Source organism: Arvicanthis niloticus, chromosome 15, assembly GCF_011762505.2.
Source record: "Arvicanthis niloticus isolate mArvNil1 chromosome 15, mArvNil1.pat.X, whole genome shotgun sequence".
Lineage (NCBI taxonomy): Eukaryota > Metazoa > Chordata > Mammalia > Rodentia > Muridae > Arvicanthis > Arvicanthis niloticus.
In genome coordinates, this window is record NC_047672.1 from 47,341,952 (window position 1) to 47,350,226 (window position 8,275).

Below are 8,275 nucleotides of genomic sequence, written 5' to 3' on the forward strand. Positions count from 1 at the left end.
GGTATCTATCTCTTAACCATGCCACCACAGGAAAATGAGTGGTAGAGTTCTCTCACACTCACATCCTCCAGGCAGACAATCTGCAACTCCCACAATGTACAGAGCCTGCTCTCCTGAGTACTGTGGCTGGCTATGGGCAGAGTCAACTCTCCTTCTCTCACATTATAGGGGGATAGCATTCCCAAGATGCCCAGGAGAAGGGTGGGGCCAGTTCTGCATAGCCTTCAGATATCAATAGATCCCCATTGGCAGCCAAAACCAAGGACATTCATTTGGCCTTTGGTGGTAACAGACCACTTCTGCTACATTGTGAAGAGGTCATCTCAGGAGCTTTGGAAAGGTCCTGGGACACTTGTCCCTCCAGAAGGGAGAGGCTAATTAACATTCCGCAGAGCACAGGGGGATGAACCATCAGAGTCTTATAAGTGCCACCATGGTCCCAGATGACATCATAAGCTACTCACATCAGGTTGTTCCTCATTACCCTTGAGTCTCCAGTTCTGCCTCTCTTTGCTGTGCTTATATTTTTCTGTTTCTCTCTCTTCCATATCTCCACTGATTACTTGCTCCTCTTAGGAATATCTAGGGTTTCTAAGTGTCTGGGGTCATTTCAGTAGTGATCTCAGGAGTGTTATGCCCTACTCATGCATTGTGGTGCCAGGCAGGAGTCATCTCAAGCCAGGTCTGCACATCCCCGGGCCTGGAAGAGACATCTCAAGCTAGTTCCATGTCTGGACTCCATGGTGGTCATTTCAGGCTCGCTCCTCAATTGGTCCACCAAAGTGATCATCTGTCTTGGCTCCACTCCTGCCTGGGGCCTGTGGTTCTAAGCGGGTTCTTCTCTCTCCTTGTCTCCAGCTTCTTTGCATACCTAACACTGGAGTGGTGGTTGTTTCAGGCTAACTCCCTGTCCAGGCCCTCTGGCGCCTAAGTGGTGGTGGTCTCATGCTTCTTTTTTAGGAAATGTTAGACTGTAAATTATTGAGATGTGTGTAGGTGAGAACACTGAGTGTAGACATATCCTCTCTACCATCTGCCAGCCACTGACACACATGTGACACACAATCACAGTTACAATGCTTCAAGAGGCAGGAAAGTTGGTTTAACAAGTAAAATTCAAGAATGTGGAGGTCACAGAAGCTTTACCTGACTTTCCAGAGAGCTGCTGCAGTCAGGCTGTATGTGAAAGAATCAATATTTCCTTCAGGATGACCATGACAGGTCAATGCATGAAACTATAGAGTTAAAGTAACTCCAATATGTTGAAGAAGCCAAAACTACGGTATATTCACTGAGAAAAGATAACATGAACTTGTCCTGAGAGAGTTATATACATCAAAAGTCAAAGGAGTGTAGATGGACTAAAAAAGTTCTTAAAGCCAAGATATCATCAAAAGCCCCTGATAAAGTACAGAGATATTGGGCTTAGTGCTTGTTCTCACAGGTCCTGGTCTTGCTTTGGTCCACTCTTTTCATGGAATGTCCTCTTTCCTCCTATTTAACATGGTGATATTCACTCTGTATAATGACATATTATAAGTATGTAACTAATATGCTTTGGGTTTGCTTGGGATCTCAGAAAAGAGTCTGCACATACACTTATGAACAGATTCAAACTGTAAGATTCTGAGGTCTTTTAGACATTAACTAAGTGCATTTTGCAATGTAAGATGAATATGAGAATTTGGAGACTTTGTGTGGAAGGTCACCATTGTAAAGTGATTGGTTTGGGTGTTAGATGACAAGGGTGAACTTTGGATTGTAAATTTTTATGTCAATTTGATGAGATCTAAGGGACAAAATTCTCTGTGTCTATGAACATGTTTCTAATCAGGTTTAACTGAGGTGAAAAGCCTCACATGGATAGCTCCTTTCATGACCTGGCATCCAGGAGAAAAGAATAAGTGAAAACAACTACAGCCTTCATCTCTTTCTTCTTCCTGGATTTGTATTTGATGTGAACAGCTGCCTCACAGTACTGTCTTCATGCCTTCTCTGCCATGATGGATCTACTCTGACACCTCAAGCCAAATAACCCATCCCTTCTGTAAGTAGCTATAGTTGGATACTTTGTCACAAAAAAAAAAAAAAAAAAAGAAAGAAAGAAAAAAGAAAGAAAGAAAGAAAGAAAGAAAGAAAGAAAGAAAGAAAAAGAAACTAATATAATCACTACTATTCCAGTCCCAAAATAATGCAATTGGGTTGCTTTGTCTTTGGCTTGATTGATTTATCGATATCCAAGAGGTTGTATATGAAAACTCAAATGAAGTTTTTTTAGTTTTTCCAATTTTTTAAAATATTTCAAAAAAAAAAAAAAAAAAAAAAAAAAGAAACACTTAGGTTGTTCACCGGTCTTTTGTTAAATCCACATTCCTTCATTTAGTGATCTCATTTATTGGCTCACAACTCTAAAAATTATACCCTCTGTTCAGACATTTTCCCAAATCACAGTCTTTTATTTCTAACTGCCTACTTGGTACTCCACCTACATGTATCTAAATGCATGTTATGCTGTTCAAACTGAACTTTCAAGTGTTTATGCAAAGTGTAATTGTACTCTTCTCCACTAAGACCATAGTGACTTCACTCTTCTAGTTGTTTACACCAAAAATCATGACATAGTTCTTGACTTTTTCTTCTTATTTCTCGTATTAATTCATCTGCAAATTTGACCTTACTTTCAAAATATATCCAGGGTGTGACTGCATCTCCTCTTATGCTATTTATGACTTTAGTATAAACCCTCATCATTAGATTGTATTTACATCTTACTCTTTACCCCTACCCCCAGAATTATTACCCCTACACAAGTACAGTTTTTAAAGCAAATTTGCTTATTCTACCTTTTGATTAATAAGCCTCTGCTGTTCTTTTTCAAGATAAAGAACTCATTATATTCAAGATAAAAACTTAAATACTTACGTTCATATGTAAAGTTCCATGGGCATTCTGTTATTTCTCCTCTGCTGAATCCAAGCTATGTCAGCTACTTCTGCATGCGTATTTTTCCTTGAGCATAACATTCATCTTTATGTAAATAAACCATAGGTTTTGCATATGTACTTCTTGTATATGAAATACTTTGCCTCTATATATCCACATGGATCACTCTTTCACCTGTTTTTGTTGTTGTTCTTTGTTTAGTTTGTTTTCGGCTAGTGTCACATAATTAATTAGACATTCCCAACTTATATTATTAGAAATCATATGCCTTACCCAGCTTACATATTGTTCTTTCCCAGCATATGTTTCTTCTTAATGCATGTTATTTGGCATTTGTTCATATTCTTTCAGTGCAATATGAACTAAAGTTGACAGAAATGTTTATTTCTGAACTGAGTCCTATTTTGCATCACAATCATGCCTAATACACATTAAGCCTTCTATTATACAAATAACTATTGAATCACTTAATGAATAAGTCTTTGGAAGCCAGAGGGCTTAGTTTATAACTTTTAAGGCTATCATATTTTAGTTGTTCAGAACATGTTTTTTTTTTTCCCCAGAAACAAATGAAATAATCTGTGGATTGGCTGTATGTCACCAAACATTTAAAAAAATGTTTTCTTAGCTGCCTATGGTAGTTAAACTTCATTGTCAGCTTGACTAGACTGAGATTCATCATGGAAGAAAATTTCTGTGTTTTTCTACTACTGTGTTTTAGCTGATCACGGAAGATCTATCCTGAATCTGGGTAGCCAGATTGGATGAGATATAACATGTGGAATTGGAGAAAATGTGGAAAATAAGCAAAATACCATCATTCATTACTTGCTGCCTACTGACTGTGGTCCAATGTGACCAGCTATCTCACTTTCTTGTTGCCATGGCTTTCTGCCCTAAGCCAAATTAAACTTCTCTTAAGTAAAGCTGCTTTTTTTGCCAGATATTTGGTCACAGCAATAAGAAAAGTAGTTGATATACTTCCCAAGGACATTACTTGTCCAGGTAGACACTGGGAAGACCATTGACAGTCCTCTACTTTGACAATGGGCAGAAAAACACTGCTGTTGTAAATACAATATTGTAATTCATAAAATAGTCTGCTTGTACAGATAGTCCTTAACTGTTACTGGGAAATTCCAAGAACCAGCTTTGGTTTGGAGAGGGGTTCTGAAGAAGAGGTGTCTGGTAGTGGCAATACAAATGACTCAAAGTCAAATCATGAGTTACAAGCTGATGACTTTTGTTCTGCTTGAGAATAGCTTTCCAGGTCTCTCTCTCTCTCTCTCTCTCTCTCTCTCTCTCTCTCTCTCTCTCTCTCTCTCTCTCTCTTTCTCTCTCTCCCTCTCCCTTTCTGTCTCTCTCTGTTCCTCTCTGTCTCTGTCTGTGTGTGTGTGTGTGTGTGTGTGTGTGTGCTCTGCTCTGCTCAAGACATTTTTTTCTTGCTATCCTAAAAAGTCTCTGGATAGCTCATCTCATGCAGATCAAAAGGCCAATCTTTTATTTACATATTAATTCGGTCATTACACCAGGTTCTCTTTTGATTATCCCATGAATCAGCATTTCATGATCCCAGCTCCTTAATTCTTAGAAAAAGACAGCAAGCACAAGCACAGACAATAAAATAGCTGGATGGGACCCCACCCCGAAATTACCATTCCAATTACACCTGTGCCTGAAAGTAAACTCCTTCTGTCTCAGGCTAATCTTAAACTCAGGAATCTTGCTGCCTTTGTAAGCATAAACAATAAAACTTCCCTGGGCAAGAACTTGCCCTACAATCATCATTCCCTAAATCTCTTTATCTCCTTCCTTAGTATCTTTTTGAAAAGCTATTTCATAGTGCAGCTGCCTCTGTTCCTTTAGATCTGTGAAGCTTTGTATGCAATTCTTATTTTTCCTTGTATTTTGCATAGCTAAGAATTTATTTCATAAACAAGACTGAGCCTGTCTAGGTCATTCTGACAAGAATGCCTTCCTTACCCATCATGGAATATGCATTATCAAAAGCAATGCACTTCTGTCTTAGGTTGGTAAGGCTCTGTGCAGAATCTTACTCATACTTGGCTTGTCAGGCTGCTAATTTGATAACTCTATGTGGGGGTTCATTTTCAGGTTCAAGCCATGCACTTTAGCTGCCAACATGTTGATGTTACTAAAGATAAGCTTTAACATGGTGGGCAGGAATAAAAGTATTCCCAGGACAAAAAGGGCTAGCATGATTAAACTATATATGCCATTCTTGAAGCTTGACCAAAATAGAAATACTGACCTCAGCCCATGGATAATTTTAATTAGCAATATTTACCTGATCAATCCTCAGCAGAGCAGTATTCTTTAAATTCATAAGCTCACTATGCAAAGTTAAATCATCCAGTGAGGTGTTAGAATTATTAAGGAAGGCATTCTTGTCAAAACTACCTAAGGTAGGCTTGTGTTTATTGTCTTGCTTGTTCCTTGACTATTTGCACCTATTGTATTGCTAGTTCTTCAACCTAGAACTGACCTTAATACTTGCATGTAATTAAAACGGTATAAAAGCAAAAAGGTGGAATAATGGGTTAGGGGAGTTTCTAGGGAGGAGTAATGGGAAAAGGGGGATGACATCTGAAATGTAGATAAATAAAATATCCAATGAAAAAGAGAAAAAAATTATATAATTTTGAACTCATGTTTTTAGCATTCTTTCCCATTATCTTAAGGTCTATCTGGAAGGTCATAGCATTCTACTGTTTTGCTGAGACATTAGATATACTCTTGCCTTCTGAACTCCTGCTGTCTCTGAGTATCATGAAGTTATTACCCTTGGCAGGGAGAATATTTCCTGAAGGAGGAATATGAAGTAAACTACATATTTTATACATACAAAGAAGCCTCACACACACAACAACTGTCAACACTGGTGGAGGCCCACACCCTGATGGCATTGTTCCAGGAGCTAGAACCATGTCATTTCATCCCTACCATGTCCATGCAGGACTTGACAGGAAATTAGGTTTTAAAGGGTTCTCTGAATTCTCATCAAGCTAACTTATAAGACTGCTTCACATTGTCTAATTGTGCAATAATTTATATTGAACAGTTGCTCTCTTCTTACACTCTACAACTCTAGGCAGTGGGTGCCAATATTACCAACAAACCTGGAAGCACATTGTTAATAAGCTTCTATTTATACATGTCAGTTTATACCCATGTCACTACTCACTCTAGGAGCAATTAAAGACTCAGAGAAAGTTTGTTGTAGCTTTATTATTGAATGCACCTTTTCCCTATACAGGTTTTGGCTCTTACACTGAAATAAAAATTAATCATATATGCATAACTGTATTCTCAGCTTCATGAGTTCCCTTGAAACTCATTTACTATGGAATTATAAAGGATCCTAATTTAAAATCAGTACATTTCTGCCATGCACAGATTATTAAACTTCAAACCCATTGAGTTTAACAAGACAATAAATGGGCTGATGATGTTTATTTATTTACTGACTTACTTTCCTCTGCCTTAAGATAGAAAGTGTTTTCTTGTTTTGTTTTGCTTAGTTTGGTTCTCAATCTGAGCAGCTTGCATTTGGTTCCTTGAGTCCCTCCTTAGAGTTGTCTTTTTATCAGGAATCACTGAGAAACACATTCATGTGATAGAAAACAGAAAGGAAATAAAAAAAAAAGAACCACATAGGAGAGAAGATTTTGATAGAACTAAAACCATCAAGAATTTGGTGCTATCTTTACAAAGTGAATAGATTTTCACAGAGGCTGTATTAGTTATTTTTCTTGTCATTAGGAAGAGAGCACCTGTCATAAACACTGTAGAGGAAGATTTATTTTTGTTCATGGTTTAGAAATCACAGTGTTAAGATTGTGTAGTAGAGAAGCTTCTTAAAAGTGATATTGTGGCCACAAACAGAGAAGCAGAGTGAGGGAACCCAGCCCATTATATCTTCTCTAAACTTCTCTGTAGTCTACATCCCAGCCCATAAAATGATGGCCTTCACATTGACAGTAGATCTTTTACCTCAGTTATTTCCTCTCTGGAAATGAGACACATCTTACTGGGTATGAGACAAGATTCTTTGCAGTCAAAGTAAGTGCCAGTCTCTGATTTACCTGGGGGCTCTAAAGATTACCTCACTGGAGATGTGACTCATGAGATACTAAGTGTTCTAAATATGGTTAAGTTGACATTGTAGATTAACAATCACAGTGGTTTCAAGAGTCTGCCATTGATACTAGTGTTTGATTTGAAGTACTTATGTTATAATCCAGAGAAGAAGGTCTACACATAGCTACCACTTCCTGTTTGAAGCACAATTATAAAGGCAAAGTATATGCTTCTCATGTTACAAGTAACTCCCCAAGCCTCCTTGTCTACTGTTTTTACTTCTGAAGACAACCCTGACTTTGTACATAATCTTGATTTGTCTGCTGCATTCATTCCTATTTATGTCTAACCATTTATTTCAGAAAAACTATTTTTAAAGCCAGTGGAAAAAAATCAAGGTGATGGACACCCTATTAAATTCAAACAGACTACTGTGATCAGGATTCCTGGGTCTCTAGATACAAAGATTTAACAAACATATTGAGGTCTATAAATAATTCATTCACCACATTCCAAAGTAGTGACCACATGAATTGAAAAATAAAAGATGTTTTGAGTACAAAATCACCACTACTCTGTTTTCAGCATGAAATTTTTTTAAATATCAAAACACGCAGAAAGATTGAGATTTTGCAATGTTTTGTTAAAATTCATGTTACTTTTCTTCTGTTGTATAACAAGTTGTCATAAAGTTGACAGCTTAAGACAAACATGTATTATTCTTTGTTCTATTAACAGAGGTGCAGGATCAGCTTGGCTGGAGTCCCTGGAAAGGGACCTAGATTCAAGGTAAATGCCAATCTGTGATTTACCAGGGGAATCGGAGAAGAGTTTACTCAGTTTGGCAAAGCCTAGCTCTTTCTAAAAATGAGATCGAGTTTCCAATCTTCTTGATGGCTATCATCTACCAGTCATTTTCATTTCCCAGTATTCCTTGCCACATAGCTCTCTTTATCCTCAATCCTACAGTGGAAAATCTTCCTATAGCAAATCCTTTACATACCCAATTTGTAACGGGAAGGAACTTCCTCCCTTTTAAAGACTTGTACAATTATTCCCGCTAATCACAATCTACTCAACTTTCTAAATTATTTTTAGCTTTTAATCTCTATCAATCTATCTATTGTCTACCATTTACTAACCCCTCCCTGTGTGTGTGTGTGTGTGTGTGTGTGTGTGTGTGTGTGTGTGTACAAAGTGTGTATGCATATGAGTGGGAAAATGCATTTCT

The 8,275-nt window shown here is 37.7% G+C and overlaps 1 non-coding gene across 1 annotated transcript; it reads right to left on the reverse strand.

Annotated features, from left to right (window-relative positions):
- Positions 1-962: 962 nt before the first annotated feature.
- LOC117721106 (small nucleolar RNA SNORA17) lies at positions 963-1,093 on the reverse strand. Its single transcript, XR_004608380.1, has one exon. It is a non-coding gene; the product is annotated as a small nucleolar RNA SNORA17 (small nucleolar RNA).
- Positions 1,094-8,275: the final 7,182 nt, after the last annotated feature.